Genomic DNA, 26384 nt, shown 5'->3' with positions numbered 1-26384 from the left:
TTCCTTCCTTCCTTCCTTCCTTCCTTCCTTCCTTCCTTCCTTCCTTCTTTCCTTCCTTCCTTCTTTTTTTCTCTTCCCCCCCCCTCTCCCATTCTTTCCTTCCTCCCTCCCTTCCTTCCTCCCTCTCTTCTTGTCAGATTCACTTTAGAGTACCATTTAGTTTTGTTTAACCATCACTCTTCTCTGTGACAAGGGCGGGGACTTTGTGGGAGAATATCAAGAAATGAATAGTGTTTTAAAAAGCATCAATACAACTTTTTTTTTCCCTTTAAAGAGAGAAAGAAATCCATAAAGTGCTCTGGGGTCTCCATTGCACTGTGCTCTGGGTTATATGGAAAAATTGCTCCAGGGTGATTTCCAAAATCATGAAATATTTAACCATTTTGGAGAAAAATTGTACAATTCTTCTCCTCTTTTTTTTTAAAACAAGAAGACTTAATAAAGGGAACGGTCCACAGCCCGAGCGATTGCCTGCAAGGTGTCATTTCATTTTTTTGCAAATGAAAAAATGATAAAAATGGATTTTTTCTCTCATATTTCCTCATCTTCTTTCACAATGAGTAGAGGTAAAAATCAATTAAGGAAAAATTATCTCCCCACCTCATTGGGGAAGGCATCATCTCTCTCTGAGAAATTGGTGTGCCAGAAATTGCCTGGAGCCTCATGAGGTCAGCCCCTTACCTGACCTGAAGCCTGGGCTTGGGGGGGTACCCCTCCTTCTGTCTGTCTGCCCCCAGCACCCAGGCCAGGGTGCCCTTTCTTCTATCTGTCTGCCCCAGCACCCAGGCCAGGGTGCCCCTCCTTCTAGCTGTCTGTCCCTGGCACCCAAGCTGGGGTGCCTCTCCTGTCTGTCTGCCCCAGCACCCAGGCCAGGGTGCCCCTCCTTCTGTCTGTCTGTCTCTGGCACCAAGGCCAGGGTGCCCCTCCTTCTGTCTGTCCCCAACACCCAGGCTGGGGCGCCCTTCCTTCTGACTGTCTGCTCCTGGCACCTAGGCTGGGGTTCCTATCCTTTCATCTGTCTGCCTCTGGTGCCCAGGCCAGGGTGCCCATCCTGCTTGTATATGCCCCCTGTACCTGCCAAACCCAAGGCAGGCCAGCCCTCAGAAGACTGTGGCGAATACTGGCCCTTCTATGACAGTGGACTCTGCACATGTGTACGTGTGGCCCTCCCAGCCTTCCTGGAGCTTTCTTTTTGTGTCGACATTTCTGGCCGAGGGACATCATTGGAGGTCCAATGTTCCTGGGTTTGTCCTTGGAGAGCTCCCTTTGGAGGCCTGTAGCCCCCAGGCTGCCAGGGGGACCCAAGGGCATCAGATGCTGGGCTTGCCAGGGAGATGTAGGCTCAGATCCCACCACAGACGCTCCTGGCTGGGTGGCCACTCAGACCTCTCTGGATCTCAGTGTCTTCATCTGCAAAGTGGGCAGAATGCCACCGCCCAGGGTTGCTGTGAACCTCAAGTGAGAAAATGTGTGAAAATGCTGTAAAGACCCCTTTGTCTGAGGCAGCCGTTGGAGGCCTCTGTGCCTGCTGGCTCCTGGGAGAAAGGTGGGGATGGGGATGCCTTCCCAGGCAGTGTGCCGTCATGCCCTCTCCTACGTGTCCAGGGGGCAGGGGGAGACAGGGACACAGAGAAGTCACGTCCTGGGGCAGAGCAGTGGAAGGAGACCTGAGTTCAGATACTGACCTGACATTGCTTCCTAAGGAGGACATCTTGTCCTGGAGGGCAGGCCCTGTCATTGTCTTCTCTTGTGTTCCCCATGCTTGGCACAGTGCCTGGCACCTAGTAGGGGCTCCATAAATGCCTGTTGCCCGGCCTTCACTCACTGAAGCAGCGCTGGCCAGGTTGACATGCTCCCTCCAGCCCTTTTTAGAGGCTGCTTGACATGGTGGGTTAGTGCTAGACTTGGGGTCTGGAAGGTCTGAGTTCAGATCTGGCCTTTGTGATCCTGGGTAAGCCATGTATTGGCTGTCAGCCTTGGGAACTGTCATGCGCCTACCTCAGAGCGTGATTTGAGATGATACCCAGAAATCCCTCTGCCAAGTGGCTGTACAGGGATGGGTTCTGGGTTCTTCTTTACCAGCCTTAGGAGCTTGAGGCACAGGACCAGGCTGTAGGCCGTCCAGAGACAGGGCTGTCTCTCTGCTTGGGGTCTTGTTGGAGTGTCTGGGTCTGCCTCCATCCCCTCCTGTGGGGGTTCTTAGGGGCTCCTGCTTCTCCATCACATTTCTCAGGAGTCTCTTCCTTGGGTCCCCTGGGTGCTAAGCCCCCGGCTACACCCAGAGCCCCAGCATGGCCTTTCAGAGACTGGCGCTCCCCTGGACCCGCTCATCCACGGACACGGGGTGTCCGGTTGAGCGCTGACTCCTCGAGACTGTGGCCCCTCTGAGGACGAGGCTGGAGCCTCCAGGGCCGGTTGTTTGTCACTCGGGGCTTCTGCCGAGTGTCCTGACGCTCCCTCAGTCTCTGGAAGACCCCGAGTCATAATGAAGTCTAAATCGTGCCTTTCCCAGAGGCTTGATGGATGACCGCAGTGTTGATGGAGGCTGGCCGGAAGGCCTTGCTGCTCCCCTGCCGCAGCGCTGGCCTCATTCATCTTGGGCAGCTTTGCGCGGCTGCCCCCAGCCCCCTGCTGCCCAGAGGCCTCTCTGGCTGACCTTCCTGGCCCAGGCCGGAGGGGCAGTGGATCCGAGGGGGGAATAGAGGCCGTCTAACACTAAAGCACCTCTCCTTGGTTTAATGGGCTAATTGGCCCATCCGTTTGCCAAGAGCCCCTTCCACTCCCTTGTTGTGGTGTTAGGCGGTTTATGTGGTCCATCAAATTAGACCCACTCAATCGCTTTTCTTTATGGGATCATTTCAGTCTCTGTGATCCTGCAGGCTTTAGCACAGAGTGAGTTATGTCCTGCCAGAGAGGGATGACAGGCACTAGGAGCCCCGCGGCTCCCTCCCTCCTGCCTCCCCCCTTCACACACATGCCCACGTGGGCCCAGAGGCAAGAGAGAGCAGGAGAAAACCCCGGCCTGGCCCCCCTCCGCGTTTCGGGCCCCCTGCGGGGATCCAGGGGTCCTCCTAAGAGCCGGACCTGTTCCTGTACCCCCCCCTCCCCTTAACACATCATTAATTGAGCTTAAGAAGCATAGCCACACACTGGGGGTATAAGAAGAGCTGGTCAGGAGCCAGACTTCTCTGGCTAATGTCAAAGTTATCTGGCTGATACCGTTAGTGAGAGAGGCTCCCTGCAGTGCAGTTGACTTCATGGGGGGCATCTTTAGGGAGGCCCAGGTTACAATCCCCTCCAAGACTTAGTGCTAGCTTTAGGGCCAGGGGCATATCACTCAGCCCCCTGGGCCTCTGTTTTCTTATCTGTGAAATGGGGGTGATAATATTTATCTCCCCAGCTTGCTATGAGATTATGTATGTTAAGTGGCAGATAAATTAGGAAGGGGTGGCCTCTGCTCACTGGTCATCAGCCAGATTCCACAGCCCAAGCTTTCTTTCCTATTTATGAGGATCACAGGGCCATAGATTAAGAACTGGCAGGTACCTTAGAGGTCACTGAAGCCATGTCTACCGTGCTCCAGGCACTGAGCTGGTTAGAGCTGCATGGGGGAGGATTAGGAAGCTTGTCCAAGGTCACTCAGGCAGTCGGCAGCAGTCCTCAGACTTCCAGTCCAGTGCCCTCTGCCCTGGGCCAGCGTCTGGGGGGGGGGGGGGGCTGGGCAGCTTTCCCTGATCTCCAGCCCTCAAAGGCCAGCTGGGGGTGTGCTTCCTTTCCCCCTGGGGTAGCTTGACCAATTTGGTTCTTGGTTCCCACAGCTCATTTGGTAAGAAGTCTTTCTTTTTGCCTCAGTAAGAAGCTTTAACAAATATTTGTTGAGTGAATGCTTTTTACCTATTTTATATACCTCTTCTCCCTAATGTTAGTGAAGCTTATCTAAGGGTGACCTTGGACAAGTCACTTCCATTCTCTTGCCCCAATTTCTTCCCCTTCCCAGTGAGTAGGCTGGGTGCCCCCATTGATCCTGTTAGTCTTTGTCATGTAGCAGGAGCCTGGGTGTCCAAGAGCTGGATATCAGTCAGAGATGGAAGCCCAGAGAGGAAGGATGAAGACAGTGTCCAGGGCTGAAAGAGCAGTGTCGTCCTCTGATTGATGCCATGAGCACAAGGGAATACAGGTGCCGATGCCCGATGGGGGCTTTTCTGTGGCCCTGCAGCCTGGCTGATACGGGCTGATGAGAGCTGGCCTCCTTCCTCCCTTCCCCAAGGCCTCTCCCTCTTCACTTTGCTGCTCCCCTGTTCCCGGCTGGGGAGACCTCTGGACCCCGCTTTGGGGTGCAGCAGCTGCTTTTTCCTGTCTGCTCCTATCTGGCCTGTCCCTGCTTTGGAGGAGTCCTGGTCCTTATGGGGCAGCCTTTCAAGGGCATGGGAAAGCCGCCCTTCCTCCCTTCCCAGAGGAGGGGGCCCTTTAAATGCTGCATTTGTCTTGCCCTGAAGTTTGCCAGCTATCAGCTGCCACCTCTCTGCTGTCAGGATTTACATCCCCCACAGTACAGGCTTGGCTCCCAGGCCCTGCCAGGGCCATCTCCACTCAGTGGGGAGGTTTTACATTTTTCTCTTTTTGATGGGTTTGGGGGCAAAAACTTTTATCTTTCCAGGGACCTAACAGTTTCTTCCAGGCTCCCTAGGATGCGGCTTCCTCCATCTGCCTCCCTGCTCAGCTTCAGATCCGAGGAGGACACCCCTCCCTTCCTTGTTTGCGGAAATTGAGTTTCTGGAGGGATGAGTCTCTTTGAAGATAAAGGACCTTGTTTAAGTACTAAGCATTGTTATTAATTATTGCTGTTTAGCCCTGGATGGGCTGGTGGGCTTGTGCAGGAGGAGCCAAAGAGGAGAGACCCCTGCCTAGCTTGGGGATGGGAGCAGAGGGTTGGACTGGGCGATGGAGAGGGTCCCTTCCTGGGGGCAGACAGAGGTCAGGAAGGCCCCAAAGTCCAGCCCGAGCCCCAGGGAACGGAAGCCCCTCCAGAGAAGCAGGTGCATCCTGGCCCTCAGAGGTCCATGGGCATGTGGTCGTCTGCACCAGGCACGGTGCCAAGGGCTCAGAATGCAGAGAAAGGCAGAAACCCAGTTTGCCCCCAGGGAGCTTATCTTCTCTTCACAGTTAGAACTGTGATCCCAGAGTGTGTCCCCACCTCCTTATTTACCAAGGAAGAAGCAGGCCCAGAGAGGATGAAGAATGAGGCCCGTGCCATCTTTGGGGGGCCCAGCTCAGGTGCTCCCTGGGGACAAAAGGCCTTTCCTAATGGCACAGTGGGCCTGGAGTTGGGAATATGCATCTTCTGGGTTCAAGTCCAGCCTCAGATACTTTCTAGCTGTGTCACCCTGGACAAGTCACTTTACCCTGTTTGCCTCAGTTTCCTGATCTGTAAAGATGAGCTGAAGAAGGGAATGGCGAACCAGTGTCTTTGCCAGAGGGGGTCACAGAGAGTCAGAAACAGCCAAACACAACTTCCTAATCCATGCTGTGTCCCTCAGGAAGATGTAAGCCCTCTGGGGGCCGGACCCTTTCCTTTTAGTCTTTGAAGTCCAAGGAGGCTGGATAGCCATGGGGTGAGGGGTGGCAGCACTCAGGGCTGAAGCCTTGGGTGGCCCTGGACAAGCGGTCACTTCTCAGTGACTCAGTCCTAAGCCCGTAAACTAGAGAAGAAATGTCTCCTCTGCACTGCCAGGCCTCCCCTAGGTGCCCTCTGCCTGCACGTGGGGGCTGGCGCTGAACCTGGGATGCCATTGGCAGGTCCCTAATAAATACCACTGAATTGAGCCTAGTGGTCGAGTATATGTGGGCAGTGGGGCTGGGAGGGGCCCAGGCTAGGCCTCCTCGTTCTTCCCTGGGATGCACCCCTCCTCGCCCCCAGGGTCCAGGCTGCCAGCTGACCTGAGGCCTGTGCCAGCTGAGAGAGGTTTATGCCGCTTGCCTCTCCCTGCCTGGCCTGCCCGCTCCCCCTTGGCAGGTTTCCCCTCATTCGCCTGCCCTTGTAGCACGTGAAGGGCTCCATGGCTCTTGTAGCTCACTGTGGCATGAGGGGAAGGTGGGAGAGGGGCCCTGGGCCTGCTTGGCCCCTGCCCTCGGGCTGGGGAGGCTCTGGGGCTCAAGGCCACAATGCTTTGAGCAGACTGGTCAGCTTTTAAGAGAGGGTTCCTCCCAGCCTGTCTTAGCTCTGGCCTTCAGCCTGAGTCCCCCAGGCCCTCCACAGCCCCAGGACATTGTCCCCCTCTCACTCCTAGGGTTCTTCTGTCCCACTTCCTCCTCTGATCCTTCTCCAGCCGGGCTGGAGTGGGATTTTATCCCTTGGATTGAATCCAGCCCCCTCATTTTACAGATGGGGAAACTGAGGCCCAGGGAGGTTCAGCACCTGCACGTAGGGTCACAGATCAGGAGTGGGGGGGGTGAGTGGTTTCTGGGTTTGCTGTCATGGGGGCAGGGAGCAATAGGAATGGCAAGGCCAGAGGTACCCTGGGCCTAGATGGCTCCTGGAACTAGGAAAGCCCCCCTTTCCTTCTCCCTCTCCCCATGCCACTTTTCACCATCAGTCTTTCATTTTAAATCTCTATTGAAAAGTAGGTGCCCCCTTGTGTGGGTGACAGCTTAAAGTGTCACCTGCTAACTGCTTGGCAGGCCCTGCCCCAAGGAGCTGCCAGGAAGGTGGGGGGCGGCTTCTCCCCTCCTGGGGAAACCCTCCCCCCCGACCCCCATTGCTCCTCGCTCAGGGACACATCTTCCCCACAGGGGCCCCCCCGCTCCAGGTGGGCTAGGCGGGCTGGGCTGGCCTGTAGGTGAATGTTCTCCCTGAAGGGGAAGGGACTTGCACAAGGTCACCCAGCTAGTCTCAGAGGCAGGATTTGAACCCAGGGCTGGGAAGTCCCGGCCTTGCCATGCCCCTGGGCTGCAGCTATCAGGAATGCACTGGCTTTCCTGTCTCCCCTGCCCGATCCCTATCGCTAGTAATGAACATGCAGGATGTGGGTATGTTTTTGAAACCTTAAGTTAATTATTTTCCTAATTTATGCATCAGCCCTTATCGAAGGCAGGTATGCAAATCTGCAAAGCACTCGGTAACCCAAGCCGCTAATTGCTCGAAGTCTGGGCTATCTGGGTGGCGCCAGCCCAGGCTGGCCTGGCCTTCAGAGGGGAGGGACGGAGGCTTCCACGGGGGCTCTGAGGATAGGGAGCTTCTGGGACCAGAAGGGGTTCGAGATGAGGGGAGGCCTGTCTCCTCTAGATTCTTCAGTACTGACCTGTCCGTGCTGGACCTCCGTCCATCATCACAGCTGGTGGGATGCTGAGGCTTTTGCTTTTAGTTCTAGGGCCCGGGGTTCCCAGAGGCTCAGAGAACTCAAGGTCTAAAGCCAGGAGGGGCCTAGTTTTAAAGGAGAAACCTGGGGCCGAGGGAGGGGAAGAGACTTGGCCAGGGTTACTAAGGCGTTGTGGTCGGCATTCGAGGTGACCGTGTTGCCTCCTGTTCTCAGGGAGGTTCTCAGGTCCTACCTCCAGGCGCTGCAGGTGGGGCCTTAGATGGTGAACACCACCTGGGCGGAACCCCTTTCTGCTTTATTCAGGCCTTAGCACAGTGCCTGGCATACAGCAGGTGCTTAATATATGTCTGTTGTCTTGACAAAGAAGAAAAGAAGGTGGGAGGGCAGAGGGTGGAGTCTGGGTGGGGGATCATGGGACAGGGGGAGCTTGGGAGTTACCTCCTCCTCCTCCTGGAGGGACCCCCAGAGTCACAAGGCTGTGGGTGGGGGGAGAAGCTGCCGGCTTCCCCAGGAAGGGCCTGTACCACTCATGCTCACTGGGCATCAGTCACCCCCAGGGCCTCTGGTCCCTCCTTTGAAAGCAGAAAGCAGAAGAGCTTCTGGGCTGTTTCAGACAAAGCACAGAAGCTGGAATTCCAGTTATTCCATTTTATAGGTGGGGAAACTGAGGCCCAGAGAGTGGGAGTGGCTTGTTCCAGATCATTCCAGCTGTCAATAGCAGAGCAGGGTTCCATAGGATCATAGGTTAATGATTCCAGAGCCAGGAGAGTCCTTAGAGATCATGTCATCTGACTTCCTCATTTTACAGGCAGGGAAACCGAGGCCGTAGGATCAGAGGAATTCAGCCCTTCCATTCTACAGGTGGGGAAACTGAGGCCCAGAGAAGCGCTGTGATTTGCCCGTGCATCATATGGGTGATTTTGATTTGATTTGATTTGAATTGATGAGTCAGAATTTGAATCCAGGTCTTTTGACTCTTAACCCTCAAGTACTCTTTTCACAATAGCAAGCTGTTCTTGGGAGCTGCCTTATGGTATGGCCATGTGAGCAGCCCTCCTTCAGGCTTCGGGGAGTGACCAGTGTGTCTTTCACTACCATCAACGCAGTGTGGTGTGGTCAGTCGAATCCTAGACCTGGGGTCTGGAAGGACCTGGGTTCAGATCCTGCCTCAGTCCTAGCTGGATGACCCTGGGCAAGTTTTTTACCTTCTCCTGCCTTCAGTTCCCTCAGCTGTAAAATATGTACATCAATAGCCCTTTCCTTACCTGTTGTGAAAACCAAATGAAATCACCTCTGTAAAAGCCTTTAAAAACGGTGAAAAAAAGTGAGTTGTTTTTACTCCCTACCTGGGGCTATGATTCCTGAGCTGAGGGAAGCCTGTGTTGAAGGGACTCTCCTTTCCATAGAGGAGAGACGGGGTTTCTTGCAGCCCCAGAGCTCCTTTCCTCCTTTCCTGTAGAAGATTTGGAAGGAACTAAGGCTGGGTGGGAGGGCCTAGAGCTTAGGCGACAGGACAGTCATTCCCAGAGGGCTGTATACCTGGGACGCCCTCCCTGCTCAGTAAAGCCCTTCTCTGCCATCAGGGCTCAGCTGGACCAGGGCCCGGTGCAGGGGAGCCCTCCCCCCCCCCCCCCCCCCCGTGTCGGAGTGTCAGAGCCCTCTGCATGCCTCCCGTGGTCCCGTTTGAGCCCTCGGGCTTTGGGAGTGGCTGGATCACTACATGGAGTCCCCTTTGATTCAGCTGTTAGCCAGCTGCATCTCCCATCTGTTGGGCTTGAGAAGATGATTTTTTGGACACAGGTGTGAGACTTTGCCGTCATCTCTAAGGGATCCACGTTGTTAGGTTTGGCCCACTGTCCTGGCCTGTTGGGATCATTGGGTCTGCTGTCCCCTCCTCTTGGCCGTGTGACAATGTAAGCTCCCGCTTTGTCTTTGTATCCCCCAGCCACGACACATAGTGGGTGCTTTATTAATAGATGCTTTTTCCATCTTCAGATTTGATCATTAGCTGCCTCTGCTTTATTTAGGTCCCCGAGTATCCCCAGGAAGGGATCACTCTGCCTCCCTCCTCCGTCTCATCTCTCCAACGGGCCTCTAGAGGCTTCACTGGTGTATCTGCATCACCAGTTATACAGATGGCGTTTAATCAGTGCTATAAGCCATCCTTGGCTCTGCCCCCAGACCCTCAGGATGCTCTCCTCTGGGTGGGACAGCCTGGCATTGGGCTGTCAGGGCTGGAGGGAGGAAGATAAAGGCCTTTGGAGCCCAGGCTGGAGCCGGGAGGATCAGGGGGTCAAGCCCTGCCTGTGGGGCCTCCCGCCATCTCTCAGGACCAGCACTTGAGCACTGCTCAGCTGCGTAGTGGAGGGGAGTTCTCCATCTGGGAAACCTTCTTCTAGTGGGGAAATGACAGCTCCAGGGCCCCCCAAAGCACAGTGGCTGTGTGAGCTCCCAGGGGAAGCAAGGCAGACTTCCTGGAAGGGGCAGCCTGTAGACGCTGAGGGTGAGGAAGCACTCAGTGGACAGTCCTAGGCAAGAGTGGGTTAGGGTCCAGGTGCAGCTGTGGGCCCCCTCCCCACTCTCCCTCACCCAGGCCTCAGGCCCTGCCAGGGAAGTAGAGAAAAAAGCAGGGAGAAAGGAAACGAAGAGGGCAGTCTGCCTGTGGCAGGGGCCCGGAGACTTTGGCTGACTAAAATTCCCAACAGGAGCAGGGAGCCAAGGCACCGTGAAGGGAGAGAGCATCTCTCCCTAGGCCGAGGAGAGCGACCCCTAAATGCACTGACTCCCGGCTCAGTCCTCGCCCCGCAGGCCGGATTTGCCTTTCTAATAAATAACAGGCACTGGCTGATCTGCAGGGCATCCTTCATGCTGGTGCCTAATAACACAGCTATTAATGCCCTCGCAGATGGAGGCACGCCGGGTGGCCTGACGGATGGGCCAGGGCCCGGCGCACTCATAAATCAAGCCTCTTTCCTTGTGCTCGGGGGAGACAAAGCCTGGCATTTTCCATATTTTTAATAGATTGGGGTTTCCCTGCCCTGCCTGGGGGGAGTTCCAGTGGCTTGGCGTCTCAGAGCGCAGGAGGGCCTCTTCCTCACAGGGCGTTGCCCCAGGCGGTCTTTCCTGCTGGTAAAGGTGCGAGGCATCTCACTGAACAGACGTGGCCTGGCTTGTGGCATGGGGCACTGGGTTTGGCCTCAGGAAGCTCCAGGTTCAGATTCTGCTTGTGATGCTGAACCAGCTAGGCCGGCCCTGAGCCTCAGTTTCCATATCTGTTAGATGGGCTAGAATGCCCCCTGCAGAGTTGTGCCACATCAGGACAGCTTTTTGTATGCCCTGAGCCACTAGGTAAATGAAAGCTGCCACCGCTAACGTCATTACGTCTTGTTCTCATCTTTATGGCTGCTTGCTGGTGTCACTGGCCGCATGCATCTGATGCCTTGGGTTGACCAGGAAGGGAGGTGGTCAGTGCCAAGCCAGTGTGCCGAAGCCCGTCGGCTCTGCCTCCACTCACCTCGCTTTTTTCTCCTCAAGCTGCAGAGCTCATCGGGGGGTCTTTGGTTTTCTCCCTCTCCCCTCCCTGGGCTGGGAGGCCCTCGGTCCCCTCTGAGCTGTGTAACCAGTGGGTGCTGGGTGCCCCATCTCCTTAGAGCTGGAAGGGATCTTGAGAGTCTCCCCATTGACAAGAGCAGAGACAGAAATGGAGATTTGAATCCGGAGCCCCTGATCTTATGCCTGGGATTCTTCCCACTGTGTCGCAGTCCTCCACCTTGAGCAGAGAGGCAGAGGCTGGAGGGGGATGGAGGCTGGGCGGGCTGCTTTGCCTTGGGTCCCCTGCCCTTGATCCACTTGTATTTCCCCTTCCCACTCTGGCCAGGGTGATGGTCCCCCTAGGGAGCAGAGGGCCTGTGCTCTTCCTTCTGGGCTCAGGGCAGGGGCTGTAGCTCTTCTCTGAATTTAGGGGGGGCGTCCCTTGTAGCATCCGCCGCAGGGGCCCTGCCTTGGGCTCGGTCAGACCACTGGGCAGCCCCTCCACATCTCCTGGGAAGCTTCCTTAGCCTTCCATTGGGCCAGCTCAGTTCTGCAAGGCTGCTGCTCCCATGTTGCCAAGGGGAAGGGGGACGAGGAGCCTTGTGGGTGGTCCAGGATGCCTTAGTCTGTTTGAGGCAGGCCTGGGTGTCTGCCCAGTGGGATAGGGCTGGCCCCTGAACACCCAGGGACTGAGCCCAGCCTGGAAAGACCTCAGGGGCTGTCTCGCCCACTGATTCCCAGCATGTTTTAAGCTAAAGACCCATTTTTAACGTGAAAAAAAGAATCCTGCATTTGACATGGACCCCCTGATCTGCCATGATCAGCCTAGCCCTGTTCATGTAAATGGGGGAGTCACCTGTCTACGGACTGCCTGGTCTCCCTGGGCAGGGCATCCTGGGACCAAGGCCCAGCAGCCACTGATCCATCCTGGTGTTTTCCAGATGAAGAAACTGTGGCCCAGAGTGGGCCTAAGATGACTGATGATTTAGAACTAGAAATGATGTCAGAGGCCGTTGATTCCACTCCCCTTGCCCCATTTGCAGCCCTGGACCCGGACCCCAGGCCTCCGGATCTGCCTGAGCCCTGGGCATTTATGGGATGCCCGGAATAGGAAGGAACCCGGCCAGCCCCAGAGAGTTTAAAGAGGAAGTGGGGGCCCAGAGAATGGCGATGATAGATTTGAACTCAGGACTCAGGGTGCAGGTGCAGTGAGTGCCCTCCCCACCACTTCACCGCCCCTGGCCTGGCCTCCTTCATCTAATCTGGACAAGGACCGAGGTTGAGTCCTGGCTTTCACGCAGCTGGGGGAGCGCTGAACGTGAAGTCAGGAGGCCCTGGTTCTGCCTCAGACCCTCGTTGGCGGTCACTTTGCTTGCCCTGGTTTCCTTGCCTGCAGAACGGTCATGATACCCCCCCTCACCCCCTGGTCCCAGCCTTACCTTTGCTCCCGGAGACTTCGGCCAGATGCCCTCAGGGCGCTCAGGTCGGCTCCCCTGATGCCGGTCCGGACGCTGGATAGGTGCTCTGCTTCTCCTGAGTGCCGGCCCTGGAGCCGGGCTTCAGCCCCAGTGGGGGACACACCTAGGCTGGGGCAGCTTGGCTTCAGAGCCCACGCTTGTTCTGGGGCCTGGCCACAGAAAGTGCTCCCCAATAGAGGCAGCTGCCGCGGCCCCCAGGGCCCTGGAGCCCTGCCCTCCTGTCTCTCTGGCCGCTCTAGGGCAGCATCGCCAGGGGCTTCTGGGGCGCAGGGCGTGCTGGTGAATCCATCGGGGATGAAGGGCGCCGGCAGTGCGGCCGGCCCGGCGCTGTCTCCTGGAGGTGCTCTCCTCCTCTCCCCTCCCCCTCATCCCCTAGGGGTCGGCTTCCATCCCGAAGCCCACCGTGCTGCTGGAGACGCGGCAGGCGGCCTCCGCAAACTTCCTCCTGCTGTGGCCCTTGGCGGCGCCCCCTCCTCTGGGCAGGTCACCGGATCTCCTCCCGTCTTTGCGAGCGGCTGTCTTTTGCCTTTCCCCTCCTCGGTCCCTTTAAAGTCACTTGGCAGGCGGAGATGGGTGCGGGCGCCGGGAGCGCTCTTGCATGACAGTGAGGAGAGCGCGCCCTGGCCCGGCTCAGCCCGCGCACAGCCAGCGCATCTGTATGCAAGGCTTAGGATGCGTCTCCCGGGAGAAGGAGGTGGTCCATTACCCAGCTGTGGAGTTCAGATGTTAACCTCCCTCTCTCTGATCCGCTTGACATGTGACGCCGGGCTGTCAGGCCCCTGCGCCCCGATCTGGAGAGAAGCCTACCGGGGGGCCGGGCCGGGGCTCCGATCCGCGTGGCTGCGCCCGCTTAGGAGGAGGGCTCTCGCTGCCCGGGGCTCGTCCCCCAGAGCATCTGGCCCCCAGAGGATGATGCCCGCGTCTTCCACGCTTTTCTGCTTTCTCGCCTGCCAAAAAAAAGACAAGGGTCTGAGCCGGGGGATTTAGAGACTTGCCTGTTGAGTAAGCCCCATCGGTTCCTCCCCGTGGGGGCTGGAGGTCAGGGGTCAGAGGATGCTCCGAGGGGCGCCGCTCCCCCCCGCCGATCTCCAAAGAGCTCCCGGCACCACGCGGCCCCCCTTCTCCTCACTCTCCCCGTCTCCTCTGCCCTCCCCTTATTTTTACAAACTCGGTGCTGACTCGCTCGCGTAGACAGCTGTCTATACAAAGCCCTTCCCCCGGCTTCCCCCTCTTCCTCATGAAAGAAGTGAAAAGGGTGGGAAAGATTCCAGGAGAAGGGGAAAAAAAAACAATTCAGAGCTCTCCGAGCCCCCACCTGGTGGTCACATGTGAATACCATCAGGCATAGACCTGAATGAGCAGAGTCCTGGCTGCCAGGGAAGGGGGGGGGTCTGCCTGTGTGGGAACCAGAGGGGCTCTACCCCGCGGCTCCAAGGCCAGGAATGTTTGTCAGCGTTTCAGAGGCGTTGGAAGCGCTTCCCAACAACCCCACGAGATCGGGGCACGAGACCTCCCAGGCCGGGAAACTCCCTTCATCAGTGCATATTGTACCCTATCCGGCTCAGAGAGTCCCCCAGAGACTAAGGGGCTGAATGACTGGTCCAGATCACTGCCGTTTTCTAGAGGAGGAAACTGAGGCCCAGAGGCTTTCACAGGTTTGTCCCCTTAGCAGGTGTCCTCTCTGGGAATCATGGGAGCTCCCATGTGCAGAGCTTTTTAGGGAGGTGCTGCCTACGGCCTCATGAGGCCCCAGGACCTCTTCCCTCACACACACTGGATCAGAACCCAGCCCAAGCAGCATTCACTCTGCACAAGGCGCCAGAAATGAACCCGACTGGGCCCCTGCTCCCGCCCTCCTGCGGCCAGGTGGGGAGGGAGCAGGATGTCGTGTCACCATCGTCTTCATCATTTGTCCCGCCTTCACACAGCATTTTGAGGCTTGTGAAGGTCTTTGTGTTACCTCATTTCACCCTTACAACAGCTCTATGAGTTAAGGCGCTATTATTGCTATTCCCACTTTATAGATGAGGAAACTAAGGCTGAGCGTGATTGCCTTGCCCAGGGTCACCCAGCCACTAATGGTCTGAGGCAGCATTTGAACTTGGGTCCTCCTGACTGTGCCTCCTAATGTTAGGAACATGTAAGAATATAGAGGATGACTTGAAGAGGGAGAGAGAAGCAGGGACCCGTGGGGGGTCAGGGATTCACTAAAGGCTTTCCTTGGGAGTTAGCCCTTGAGGTGAACTTTGGAGGATGTTTGAGGCCCTGGAGGATGGAGCGCCTTCCAGGCCCGGGGAACGGCCTGCTCCTAGGCATGGGGGTGGGAGATGGAAACGATCCTGAGATCAGAGCTGGGAGCAGTAGGGGAGCGTAGAGAGGCCGCGTTAGGAAATCACACCAGGGCCCCGAGAGCGCAGCCAAGGTTTGTTGGGATGGAGCCCAGTTTACAGACGTTAGGCGCTCTTCCGGGTCCTAGCAGGGAGGCCAGGCTGCCATCTTGGCCTGGAAGAGTGGATGGCCGGGACCCCTCCCTTCCCAAGCCCCCTCATCCGTCCTCATTTCTCCCAAAGCACTGGGGGGGGGCAAGGTATGTGTGAGACCAGGAAGAAGGAGCCCAATACTGATCGCTCTGCCCCCTTCACGTCCTCTGCCCCATCTGGGGTGAGCACATGCCAGCTGTATGAGCCAGGAGGCACAAAGCCCTTCCAGACACATTGGTGCATCCATCCTTTTCCCACAGCCCTGAATTCCCAGCTATCCCATAAGTGCCATCTCCTCCAGGGAGCCTTCCAGACCTGTCCCCCCTTCTCCATGAGTAATTGTGTCATTACATTACATCTTAGGCTTTTCTGTGTGTCTCCAGACCGTAATCCCCAGGAGGGAAGGGGCCGAGTCTGCCTTGGACCTTGGATCTCCTCCGTGTTCCCATAACGGTGCTGCGAGTGTGGCTAAAACACACTGACTTGGGACCATAGACATCTGTAGGGTGTGGTCTGCTAGCGGCCTTGGGAATGTCACCCAGACATACATCCATCCTTTGCCTTGGATGCAGGAGAGAGCCGAGTGTGAATCTAGCTCTGGCGTTATCCTGAGCATTTCATTCATCCGTGCTGTGCCTCAGTTTCCTTCCCTGTCAAGACTGCTCAAATGCTGCCTCCTCCAGGTGGCCTCCTTGATTCCCTCCATATCACCCCCCAACTATGTTGCATTTGTCTAGTACATATTTTGTATCTTCTCATCTGGGTCTGTTCTAGGAGAATGGAGGCTCCTGGAAGGCAGGCACTGACCGGGGAATACACAAGCTTCCTCTTGTCCCTTCTCTCCCCACACCCCTCCCCCAAAGCGAAGGCTGATTGGCTGCTGATGCAGGGATGCAAAGTCCGGGTGGGTCCAGACGTGGGGTCCCAGCAGCTGGCTCCTTCTGGGTGTTGGCCCAGATCCCCAGGTTGCCCCATCAGCATCTGGGAGGCTGGGCAAGGCAGGCTGTGAGAGCCGCGGCTGCCGCCGCACTTCTCCCAATCATAATTGGCAATTTCCTCCAAGCACTAGAGAGGGGACGAGACTGATGAGGTCATGGCACCCTGGCAGCCAAGCCGAGAGGAGGGAGAGGGAAGCAGCCCTGAGGGAGGGTGGGGAAGGGCAGGGGGTGCTGCCTGTGGAAATTCTCCAGAATTTCAGGTGTAAACAGTGTCTGAGGCCACAGTTCAGAGGGCCTCCCACAGCCTTCCCATTTAGAACATGGAGAGTCTGAGATGGGAGGGAGCATAGAACATGGAGAGTCAGAGATGGGAGGGAGCTTAGAACACAGAATGGTCAGTGCTGGGAGGGAGCTTAGAACATGGAGAGTCAGAGCTGGGAGGGAGCTTAGAACACAGAATGGTCAGCCCTGGGAGGGAGCTTAGAACATGGAGAGTCAGAGCTGGGAGGGAGCTTAGAATGACGAACAGAGATTGTCAGAGCTAGAAGGGACCTTTGCTCAGAACACAGAATGTCAGGTAGGAGGGCCTGCAATGATGTAGTCCAGGGGTTCTTCACCTTTTTTAGGTCATGGCCCCCTCCACAGAATCAGTTTTGTTCCTAAGTGAAGGCAGTGCTCTGTTTTTTTCAGTTAGTCAAAATAAAGATTCCATCCCCCCCCATCCAAGTATCCGCCACCTGCTTGGGGCCTAGGGACCCCAGTCCCAAACCCCTGATCTGGTGCACCCTCCTCACTTTATACTCAAGGCTTCTGAGATTCAGGAGGTTGTGGCCTGACCTGAGCACAGGCACACAGGTTCCTCGGCCAGGATTCCAGCCCTGGTTCTCAGACTTCAGGTCCGGGACTTTTCCCACTGAGTTCGGCTTCCTGCCCGCGACCTGTATGTTCTTCTCATGCTCTTTCTGGTTCTAATTTTCATCACAGTTATCTGCATGCTTGCCTTGAGTCTAGGTGCTGTATCCATCTCCCACTTGTGTGCCTTTGTCCAGGCTGTGCCCCTTGCCTGGAGTGCCCTCCCTCCTCACATCTCCCTCTTGGAATCAGCCCCCTCAAGGCTCTGTTCAGTGCCACCTTCTGGGTCCCGATTTCCTTAGTTGTTAGGGCTGTCTGCTGCAGAGGTGACCTCATGGGCATTCTGCATTGTTTTATCTCTATACATGCTGGTAGATTCCCTAGGGCCCCCCTTGGAGATTATAAAGTTCTTGAGGAAAAGAGCTGTTTTTTTTCTCTCTTTGCCCAGGCAGCACCTAGAACCGTGCCTGGTGCACAGTAGGTGCCTAATAAATGCTTGTTGTTGCTTTTTAGAAGGCTTAGAATCCTGCATTGCATTGGTTAGCTCTGTGCTGCGGAAGCCAAATGGAGAATCATAGAATCGCCCACAAAGTCCGAGTCCTTTGAAGCAGCCCGTCCACACGGCTCCCTCTGGCCAAAGGACATTTCTCTGGCCTGAATTATTCAGACTACAGCGGCGAATTTCCCCCTCGTGGATCCCTAAGCGGCGTGTTTGCTTAACGCCAGGGACCAGCCTCCTGCCAGCCTCTGCCTTGGCCTTTGCCGGCTTGGTCCCCTCATGGGGATGGTCACACATGCCCCCGATGAACCAGGCGCCTTTGCCTTTCTCTTGTGGACCTCATCGCCCCTGACATTTCTGTAGAATATTGGGCTCATAAAGGTATCTTCCCATCGCTGCGCACACGGTCGCCCTGAACACTTGCAGCTGCTTTGTCAGGTAGGGAGGCCGAGGTAATTATCCTCATTCGACAGCTGAGGAACCGAGGCCCCAAAAGTGGCCCCCAGATGGGCCAGTGACTGACGTGGGAGGAGACCTGGGCCTTCCCCTCCGGGTTGCCATCAGAGAGCATTGCCCAGAAGCCCGGAGAGAGGGAGGGGACCTTCGTGAGCACAGAAGTCCAGAGAGGGGGAGTCCTGTGCCCGTTGTCACAAAGTGACTTTGCATAGCCATGGTGCAGTGGTTAGCGCACTGAATTTGGAGTTAGAGAGATCTAGTCCTGCCTTAGACACATGCTGGCCACATGGCACCGGGCAGATCAGCCTTTCTGCCTCCTTGTCTGTGAAAAGGGGTAACAGTAGTCTCTACCGCCCAGGGCTGTCGGGAGGATCAAGTGAGACCTTCCAAGTGGAGGCACGCTTCTTGCCTGGGCTCCCTGACCCTCCCTCTCAGTAATTCCTCCTTATTGACTCCTGACCTTGCTCTCAGGCCTCCTGCCCCATTTCCAGCTTTCACTGTTTTTAACTGTTACAGATGTGGGACATGAGGTCGACTTTCCTCAGTTTAAACTATGACAGTAGCTGTAGACACCGTGCTAAGCATTTAAATCATCATCTCCTTGGGTCCACACAGCTACCCTGGGAGGCAGGCACTATTCCCCCCCCCCCCATTTTACAGATCAGGAAATGGAGGTGCACAGCGGGCTGGTGACTTGCCCAGGGTCACACAGTGTGAGGCTGGATTTGAACCTGGGTCTTGCTGCCTCCCTGCCCAGCACCCTGCCCACGGGGCCACCTGGTGAGTTGCCTTGAATTTGAAATTTTGACCCTGCCCTGCGTCTCCGTGAGCTCGGATCCCACCTTCAGAGGCCCTGCTGGCTGATGTAAACCTTCAAATGTGTGCTCCCCCATCCTTCCTGGTTTAATTTAATCTTATTTTCCCCCTATTCTCTGTCGAGGCCCATTTTAAATGGATCTGGTCTCCTGGAAAATCCCTCAGGTCTTGTGCCATCCTGCCCGGCTCTTTGGCGAGGGGAACTTTTCTTCCTAATTAATAACAACAACTACAGCAGAAAGCCGGCCGGCCTGCCGGAAAGGCGCCAGTTTAGATCTGGCTGGGTCGGTGGCGGTGGCGACGGCTTCATGTTGGAATTTCCTGGCCAGGGCGAGGGTCTCCATGGGATCCTGGTAGCTCTGAAGGGCCCTTTGTCAGGTTCAGCCTGGAGCACCCTGGTGCCTGCCCTCCCCCATCACAGACTCATACTGGTTATCACAAGCTCTGCTTTCTCACACATCCCAAGCCTCGAGTGTAGACACGGGGCTCATTCCTCTTTGGGGCAGCAGGGAGCTGGGAAAGTACCCAGTCATCTGTCATTGTCCCTGGCTGGAGCCTGGAGCAGAAGGGAAGGCAGGGGGTCTGCAGTGCATAGGGCCGGGTTATGGGGATGGGAGCGCACCTTGCTGGTCTGGTCCTAGGCCTGCTTGGGCCAGTGGTGGGACCTGTGGTCTCCTGGCCATCAAAGATGGTGGGAGTGAGGGGACAACTTTCAGAGCATTGTTGAACTTGGGGAGTAGCTTTTGGCTTTGCCCTCTTAGACTGGAATAATAAAAGTGGCCCTGCTGGGCCCCTCTCTCCCCATAGCCCAACTGAAGGTGGCTTGGCTTGGTTTGGGGCTGTCAACAGCCTGGGACATAAGAGGAAGATCCTAGGGTCACGGTGGTGTTTTCATGGTGCATGCCAGTTGGGGGCAGGGATTTCAAGAAAGGACAGATTTGATCCCTGGTTAAGGTCACATCTGAAAACAGAACCTGGACTTCAGGACTGTGACTGGGGTGCACTACACCTGAGGGGTTTTTAGCAGTTTTATCGTTGGCCTCGAGTCCCAACAGTGTGGATTCAGAGCTAGGTCTGCTAGTCCAGCTGCCTCTGTTTACAAATGAGCAAACTGATGTGACTTGCCCACAGCCCCAGAGCTGGTGCTGTTTACACCCAAGACTTCAGTGTCCAGTCTGCCATATTGTCCTCCCCCTTGTGAATCTGATCGCCAGGGTTTAAAATGTTGTGTGTAAAATAATTGACAATCTTCCCCCTTTTCCTCTCTCCTTATGTCTATGTTTGCATCCCTTTAGTTGTTGGGAGGGATCACAAAAGGGAGAGGTGGGTGGGAGCCGACAGCAGGGAGAGGGATCTGGACTTGGAGTAAGGAAGACCCGAGATCGAATTCTGGCTCAGGTAAGACACTGAATCTCCCTCAGTTTTGGTCTCCGTGTCTCTAAGATGGGTCCTGACCTCACCGTCTGGTGAGGGATGACATCCATAAAGCATTTTGTATCAAATCTGGCCTCATACACTCCCTGGCTGCATCAACTTGAGCAGGTCACTGAAGCCTGCCTCAGTTTCCTCACCTGTAAAATGAGCTGGAGAAGGAAATGGCAAACCACTCCAGTGTCTTTGTCAGGGAAACTCCAGATGGGGTCTGGGAAAGGCAGATGTGACTGACGCCAGCTCTTTGAAACGGGGGGCTCAGAACAGAAAACCCCAAATAAGTGTGGCGAGAGAGCTCTCGCTGGCTGCCCTGAGCACATTTCAGGCTGCGGGGGTGGGCCAGGCGGCTTCCATGAGCTGCCGCCCGTGTTTGTCGCTGGGTCGCTAAGGCGATGCCCGCACTCTGCCCGCGTGGGGGAGTCATTGCTTCCTAGGAGATGCTGCAGAGGGGCCCATGGGCGCCCTGTGAGCTGAGCCCCTGTGGGAGGGCCGTGAGGACCTTGGATGGACTTTCTGCATGACTCTGCCTCTCTTCTCATCTTTACTGTCTCCTTGTTTGGGTCTGGACTTGTCAGCTTCAGAGCCGGGGCTGCTGCCTCTGGGCTGGCATTCCCCAAGCCCCGCGCGTAGTGGGCTCTTAAGAAACACTTGTTGCTTGCTGGGTTGGTTGGTCGGGAGCGTGTCGTCTGAAGAACCTCATTTCCTCTTTGTGATGAAGGAATCACTGGGCGGGTGGCCCAGGAGGGTGGCACCACCACACAGAGCACACCTAGACTTCCTCCGAGCCCTGGACGCAGCACGCCTGTCCTGCTGTCCCTGGGATGAGACAGGTGATAAGGCAAGGTGACTGTGGGGTTGGGTGACCAGGCCCGGGCTCCCCAGCTCGTCAGCACTGGCCGCGGGGCTCAAGCCCGGGTCTTCCCGACTCTGAACCTGGGGAGTTGTCCCAGCGCCTCTCCTCTCTCCTTCCCCCCTGCCTCTCCTCCCTGCCTCTCTCTCCATCCCCAAGGACCAGAGCCACCTGCCTCCGCACCTGGGGGCTTCTCTGGGCACATCCTCTCTGTGAAGCCAGCCTGGCATGCTCCGCGGTGTCCCACGGTCCTCCTGGGACTCACAAAGATGCACCAGTCTCTCCTCACCCATGGAGACTTGAGAGGCAGGCAGCCGTGGGGGGTCTTAGAGCCCCACATGAAGCCTCTCTGGCCCCTCCCTTCTCTTAGGGATAGCCACCGCAGGGGCTGCTTTTCCCCTGAGTTCCGGCCTCCTGCAGGTCGGCCTGGAAGCCCACCCAGATGCTGGGGGCAGGGAGGATGACAGGGGATGGCACTCAGACTTGTGGCAGGAGGGCAGAGGAAGGCTCTTAGTGGATTCCAAGCTCCCTGAGAGCAGGGCCAGGATTTTATTTAGCACCATACGCATGAGCTAGAACAGCCCTGTGCCACAAGAGACGGCAGATAGAGCAGGGGCTAGAATGCTGGGCGGGTTGTCAGGGAGGCCCGAGTTCAGATGTGCCTAGCTGTGTGACCCTGGACAAGTCACTGAGGTGAGTGCAGGTCCTGGCACACAGTCGGCGCTTTGTAAATGCCCGTTCTTCCCCTTGGGGTGGCAGTGGGAGCTGTGGGTCTGTAACGCTGCACACCTCATTGGATGCCGTAGTGTCAGCAGGAATCTGTGGGGGTCACAGGGGCACGGATGCAGGGCCGAGGGTCACTGAGCCAGCGCCTTGATTTTCATGGGATCTGTGTCACGCCTGCTGTGGGCCTGGCCCTGTGTGGAGCACGCCATGAGGTTTACCTCACTGGGTCGTCACAGCTGCCCTGGGTGGCGGGGGCTGTAAAGTTATCCCCATTTTACAGATGGGGAAGTTGAGACTGGTCCAGTGCCTCCGCCATGGTCACATAGCTGGTGAGCACATGAGGTTGGATTTGAACTCAGGCCTTCCTGACTCCCAGGCCCACTTCAGCGTGCTGCCTTTTGTTGGGAAATGCATGTGGTGTAAAAAACCCGGACATTCAACTTAAAAAAATCCCCTCATCCCCCCGCAGTCCAGAAAGGGCTCAGGCCTGTCCCCCTAACCTTGCCTGCCCGGGGCTCACTGCTGGCAGTGCCCGCGGCCCTCCCGGCAGTGCCTATGCCTGTGCCGCTGCCACCTCTGCTCAGGGTTTCCTCCAGCCCACTCCCGCTCTGCAGAGACTAATTAGGGCTGGTGCTGGCTGGGGTGGGGCTGGGGGCTTCGCACTGCTCTAACGCTCCCTCCTCCTCCCCTCCTCACCTTCTGGGGTGTGCAGAGGAGGCGGGAGGACGAGGGAAGGCTCCCGCTCAGCTCCCACGCCTGGAGTGCTGGGCTTCAGAGCATCTCTCCTTCCGCTGGGGAGGGGGCTGAGGCTCCCAGAGGGTCTAGCTGGAGCCCAGGGCTCTGCAGGGAGCGGTGTGGGGGGAGGACAGGGACACAAGCGGCTTGGGGGGGCACCCCAGAGAGGCAGATTCTTACTCGTGGGCCTCCCTCTGGGGAGCCCCGTGTTGGAGGGCCGGCCCAAGCTCACAGCCTGCCTCACTGACCCTGGCCACGGCCCTTCACCTGGCTTCCTTGTTTCAGTGGTTTCTAAGGCCCTGTGAGGCTGTGCACACAGTTGGTGCTCAGTGCGTGTTGATAGGTCTCATAGCTGCTATTGTTCCTGTGAGCTGCCTGGCTCCCTGGTGTCGGGGAGGGCTACAGCAGTGTCCGTGCTGCCTCCATGCCCTGGCTGTGTTGCTCTGGTGCCGTTATTTGTCCTGGGCATGCGCCTGGAGCTTGGCATTTCTCCCTCGCTGAGCCCTCTCTTCCTGGTGCAGACTCGCAGCTGCGATCCGGCCGGCCGTCATTGGGACAGTGCACTCCCAGGGTGGGCCCTCCCTCCAGGGAAGATGTGACCACCCAGCCCATCGTTGCCATCGTTTTGGTGCCAGAGCCGGCTCCTGGTCCGCTGGCATTGGCCACCTCGGTCATTGACGCAGCGCCGTGAACAAAAGTGGGGGTAGAACCCTGGGTCTGGGGTTGAGACCCGAGTTTGGGTCTGGCCTGATACACCAAGTGACCCTGGGACAGTCACTGAGCCTTTGTCTGCCTCAGTGTCCTCATCAGTAAAATGGGGGTGATAAGAGAACCTTCTTCTATGGTTTGTTGTAAGGATCAAATGAGATAATGTCTGTAAAGTCCTGACCGCATAGTAGGTACTGTATAAATGCTCATTCCCTGGGGTGACCTGGGGCAAGTCCTCTCCCCCATCTGGGCCTCAGTTTCCCCCCGTGTAAATGGATGGGCTGGTACTGAGGCCCTCCCGGTCTGTGTCCTAATGGCGTTCCTTCCTAGGAGGCAGAAGTGGCAGAGTTGGGCTAGGCACTCGAGGCCCTCCCTCCACCCTGCCTGGCTTCTCTGAGCAGGCTCAAGCCATGCCAGGGCCCAGGTGGTCCCTGGCCTCTGCCCATGGGCAGCAGCCTCACCTCCCTTGCCTCACAGGGCTGTGGCCTGGGGGCGCCAGCTAGGACTGACTGTGCCAAGGGGCTCGGGGCCTCCTGGCACTGATTGAAAGGATGGGGGCAATGGTCACAGCTCTTCAGAAAGGCGGCGGAAAGACGGAAGGAAGGCAGCCCCCTCCTCACCTCTTGAGGTACTTTCCCCCTTTGGCGCTGAGGAGGTGGGCACTTCTCTTAATAACCAGGCCTTGGAGTCTCCCACTCACCAGCCCCCCCCCCCCTTCTGAGCAGGCCCTGCCAGCACCAGGGCCCACCCTACGGGCCCCCCAGGGCTCCCTTTGCAGACCCAGGCTCCCCCCTTCTGTTCATGCCAGGGGGTGATTGGGTACAGATGCCCCTCCCGCCTTCCAGCAGAACTCAGCTTAATCCCCCAAGACACACACACCTAATCTGTCTGCAGAGAGGAGGCCTTGGTCCTATTTTTAGAGATTTCCAGGGTCAGAGATGCTGTGGCCTCCCACACGGCTTCTCCAGTGAGTAATCATTTCTGCACTCAGGCAGCCGGCAGCCCCCACCCCCCGTTAGCCGGCTGAGCTCCTGCATGGGCTCTGGCTGCAGCATGGGGGTACAGGCTGCCCTCTCCTCCATGCTGGCATGGCCTCCCTCCTCACCTCTGCCTCGGCTGACAGACCCCTGGTATGAGAGGCCTTTCCTGATCCCCCTGGGTGTTAGCACCAGTGTCCACCCAGGTGCCCCTGCCCCCTCAGCTCAGCTTGAGCCCCTCAGAAGCTGGGACTCATCTGCTGGGCCTGTCATTGCCTCCCCAGCCCAGGACTGAGCCGTTGGAGAAGCGGGGCTGGGGTTGTCTTTCCCTGAGAGCCGGGAGAGCCAGGGCCGGGAAAGTGGGACATTCGTTCCGTGACCCCGGGCATGTCCCTGAGACAGAGACCCATCTTCTTCTCGAGGTGCCGTGTGCCCGCCCGTCACGGAACGCCGGCGCCTCTGAAGAATGGAAATTGAAAATCACCCGGGGGGCAGCAGCGACATGGCGGGGTGGGTGTGAGCAGGCTCCAGCTCACTGCAGACAAGGAATTAAGAGGGAAAAAGGGATTGAAGGATGGGATCGATGAGATGGGAGGCGGAGAAGGTTTGTGGGCCGGCCACACAGGGGAAGGGAGGGACGGCTGGGATGCTCAGGCTGTTGTGGGGTGGGCCCAGCATGCCGAGCACGGACAGACGGGCACTTGCCCGGCACCTGGCACGGGGCCAAACACGGCTCTGCTCCTTCTGCAGAGCCTCTGGGCACACCCTGTGTGGAAACTCCCTTCACAGGGGCCCATCGAGTGAGTCCTCAGCAGGAGACACCCCCAGGATCGCCCAGAGGTGCCCAGGGGAGATTCACAAGCCTTGTCCTCCTGCCTGGCACGCAGGGCCAGCTGGGACCTGCAGAGTCATTGCACTCCAGCCTTGTCACTGAACAAAGCTCACCATGTGTTTAATAAAAGCCACGTGGAATTGAATTGAATTGAATTCTGTCCGAACGGAGCCAACTTCCTAATAAAACAAGTGAATCACCTCCGAATGTACTCGTTAGGGCCGGTAGGCAGAAGCGAATCCGGCCGAGTGTGGTGGGGGAACCGTGGTGCTCTTCCCCCTTCCCCTGTTTTCTGGGTTCAGGACAGTCAGGAGAGGGCAGGCCCTGAGCCTCACTGAGCTGCCTTGCTCTGGAAGAATGAGTGAAACCAGCCAGGGCACCCTGGGGCATCACACGGGTGGGGTGGGAGTCTCGGGTCCCGCCTTTGGCGCTTTCCAGCTGTGTGATCACAGGCACTGCACCGGGCCTCTGAGACTCAGCCCTACCCTGCGGCCTCTCAGCTTCAGCTGCAAAATGGGGATTGGAGTAGCCCCCCGAAAGGGATTCCTTCCATCCATCCATCCATCCATCCATCCATCCATCCATCCATCCATCCATCCATCCATCTGTCTGCCTGCCTGTCTGTCCATCTGTCTGTCTGCTCATCCATCCGTCCGTCCGTCCCTCGGTTCGTCCGTCCATCCATCCATCCGTCTGCCTGCCTGTCTGTCCATCTGTCTCTCTGCTCATCCATCCGTCCGTCCGTCCCTTGGTTCGTCTGTCCGTCCATCCATCATCCATCCGTCTGTCTGCCTGCCTGTCTGTCCATCTGTCTCTCTGCTCACCCATCCATCCGTCCGTCCGTCTGTCTGCCTGCCTGTCTGTCCATCTGTCTGTCTGCTCATCCATCCATCCGTCCGTCCCTCGGTTCGTCCGTCCGTCCATCCATCCATCCATCCGCCTGTCTGCCTATCTGTCCATCTGTCTGTCTGCTCATCCATCCGTCTGTCCGTCCGTCCATCCGTCTGTCTGCCTGCCTGTCTGTCCATCTGTCTCTCTGCTCATCCATCCATGCCCCGTCCTGCTTGGAGCTGCCAGGGAGGGATTTTTCCTGAAGCACAGAGCCAACCCTTAATGGGTCAGCACCAGCATTGCCTCCACGAGTTCCTCTTTCCATCCCCATCATGCCCTCCCTCCCTTGGAGGCCGTCCTTCTCTCTTCCTCACCCAGGCATGCCGTCCCCCACCTCCACGCCTTTGCACTGGCTGGTGCTCCCTCTGCCCCCTGCTGCTGGTGGGCGCTAGCTGTGGTTCTCTCCACGCCTCACGCATACATCGTCGTCCCCTCTGATGGCACAGAGATGCCTCGAGATCAGGGTGGTCTCCCTGTGTGTGCCCCGCCCTGCACACGTGGGCGCCTGGCCTAGCGTCAGCCTGTGCCCATGTCTGGGCTTGTCCACAGGCACAGGTCTGCCCCGTCCTTGGCACCCCCAGGTAGGCCGTGGGGCAGCCCCACCCCTTGCCCTCCACTCCCCTGGTCCCTCTTGGGCCCGGAGTGGTCATTTCCATCTAAGAGCAGCCCTCCTTCTCTGCTGTTCTTTCTCCCCCTCCTTGGTTGCACCCAGTGCTCTGACTCCATCCACAGTCTCCACTCCCTTAGTCAGCCTTGCCCGGAATGCTAATTCTCCCAGGATGAAACCATCAGTGTTTAAATGTTCAGAATAAAGAGGAGAGGGGAGGGGCAGGGCAGGCAGGCTCAGTGGGGGGTGCCAAGGACGGGG

At 57.3% G+C, this 26384-nt stretch overlaps 5 protein-coding genes across 6 annotated transcripts in view; 1 reads left to right on the top strand and 4 right to left on the bottom strand.

The window, feature by feature from the left end:
* The window catches only part of FLRT1 (fibronectin leucine rich transmembrane protein 1), an 18033-nt gene extending 5609 nt beyond the window's left edge, over positions 1 to 12424 (bottom strand). The window contains exon 1 of the mRNA XM_069066221.1: positions 12287 to 12424. The gene's annotated coding sequence lies outside the window, so the exon portion shown is untranslated. The remainder of the gene's footprint in view (positions 1 to 12286) is intronic.
* The window catches only part of MACROD1 (mono-ADP ribosylhydrolase 1), a 195337-nt gene that overhangs the window by 50185 nt on the left and 118768 nt on the right, over positions 1 to 26384 (top strand). The window lies entirely within an intron of this gene.
* The window catches only part of FKBP2 (FKBP prolyl isomerase 2), a 151698-nt gene that overhangs the window by 98381 nt on the left and 26933 nt on the right, over positions 1 to 26384 (bottom strand). The window lies entirely within an intron of this gene.
* The window catches only part of DNAJC4 (DnaJ heat shock protein family (Hsp40) member C4), a 142524-nt gene that overhangs the window by 89207 nt on the left and 26933 nt on the right, over positions 1 to 26384 (bottom strand). The gene's annotated exons all lie outside the window — the stretch shown is intronic.
* STIP1 (stress induced phosphoprotein 1) overlaps positions 1 to 26384 on the bottom strand; it is a 119039-nt gene that overhangs the window by 65722 nt on the left and 26933 nt on the right. The window lies entirely within an intron of this gene.

The sequence above is a fragment of the Petaurus breviceps genome, unplaced genomic scaffold, assembly GCF_028583685.1.
Source record: "Petaurus breviceps papuanus isolate PSGF00001 unplaced genomic scaffold, PetGlider_PUasm1.0 90721, whole genome shotgun sequence".
NCBI classification, from domain to species: Eukaryota; Metazoa; Chordata; class Mammalia; order Diprotodontia; family Petauridae; genus Petaurus; species Petaurus breviceps.
Note: the sequence above shows the minus strand (reverse complement) of the source record. Positions and strands in the feature narration are given on the sequence as shown.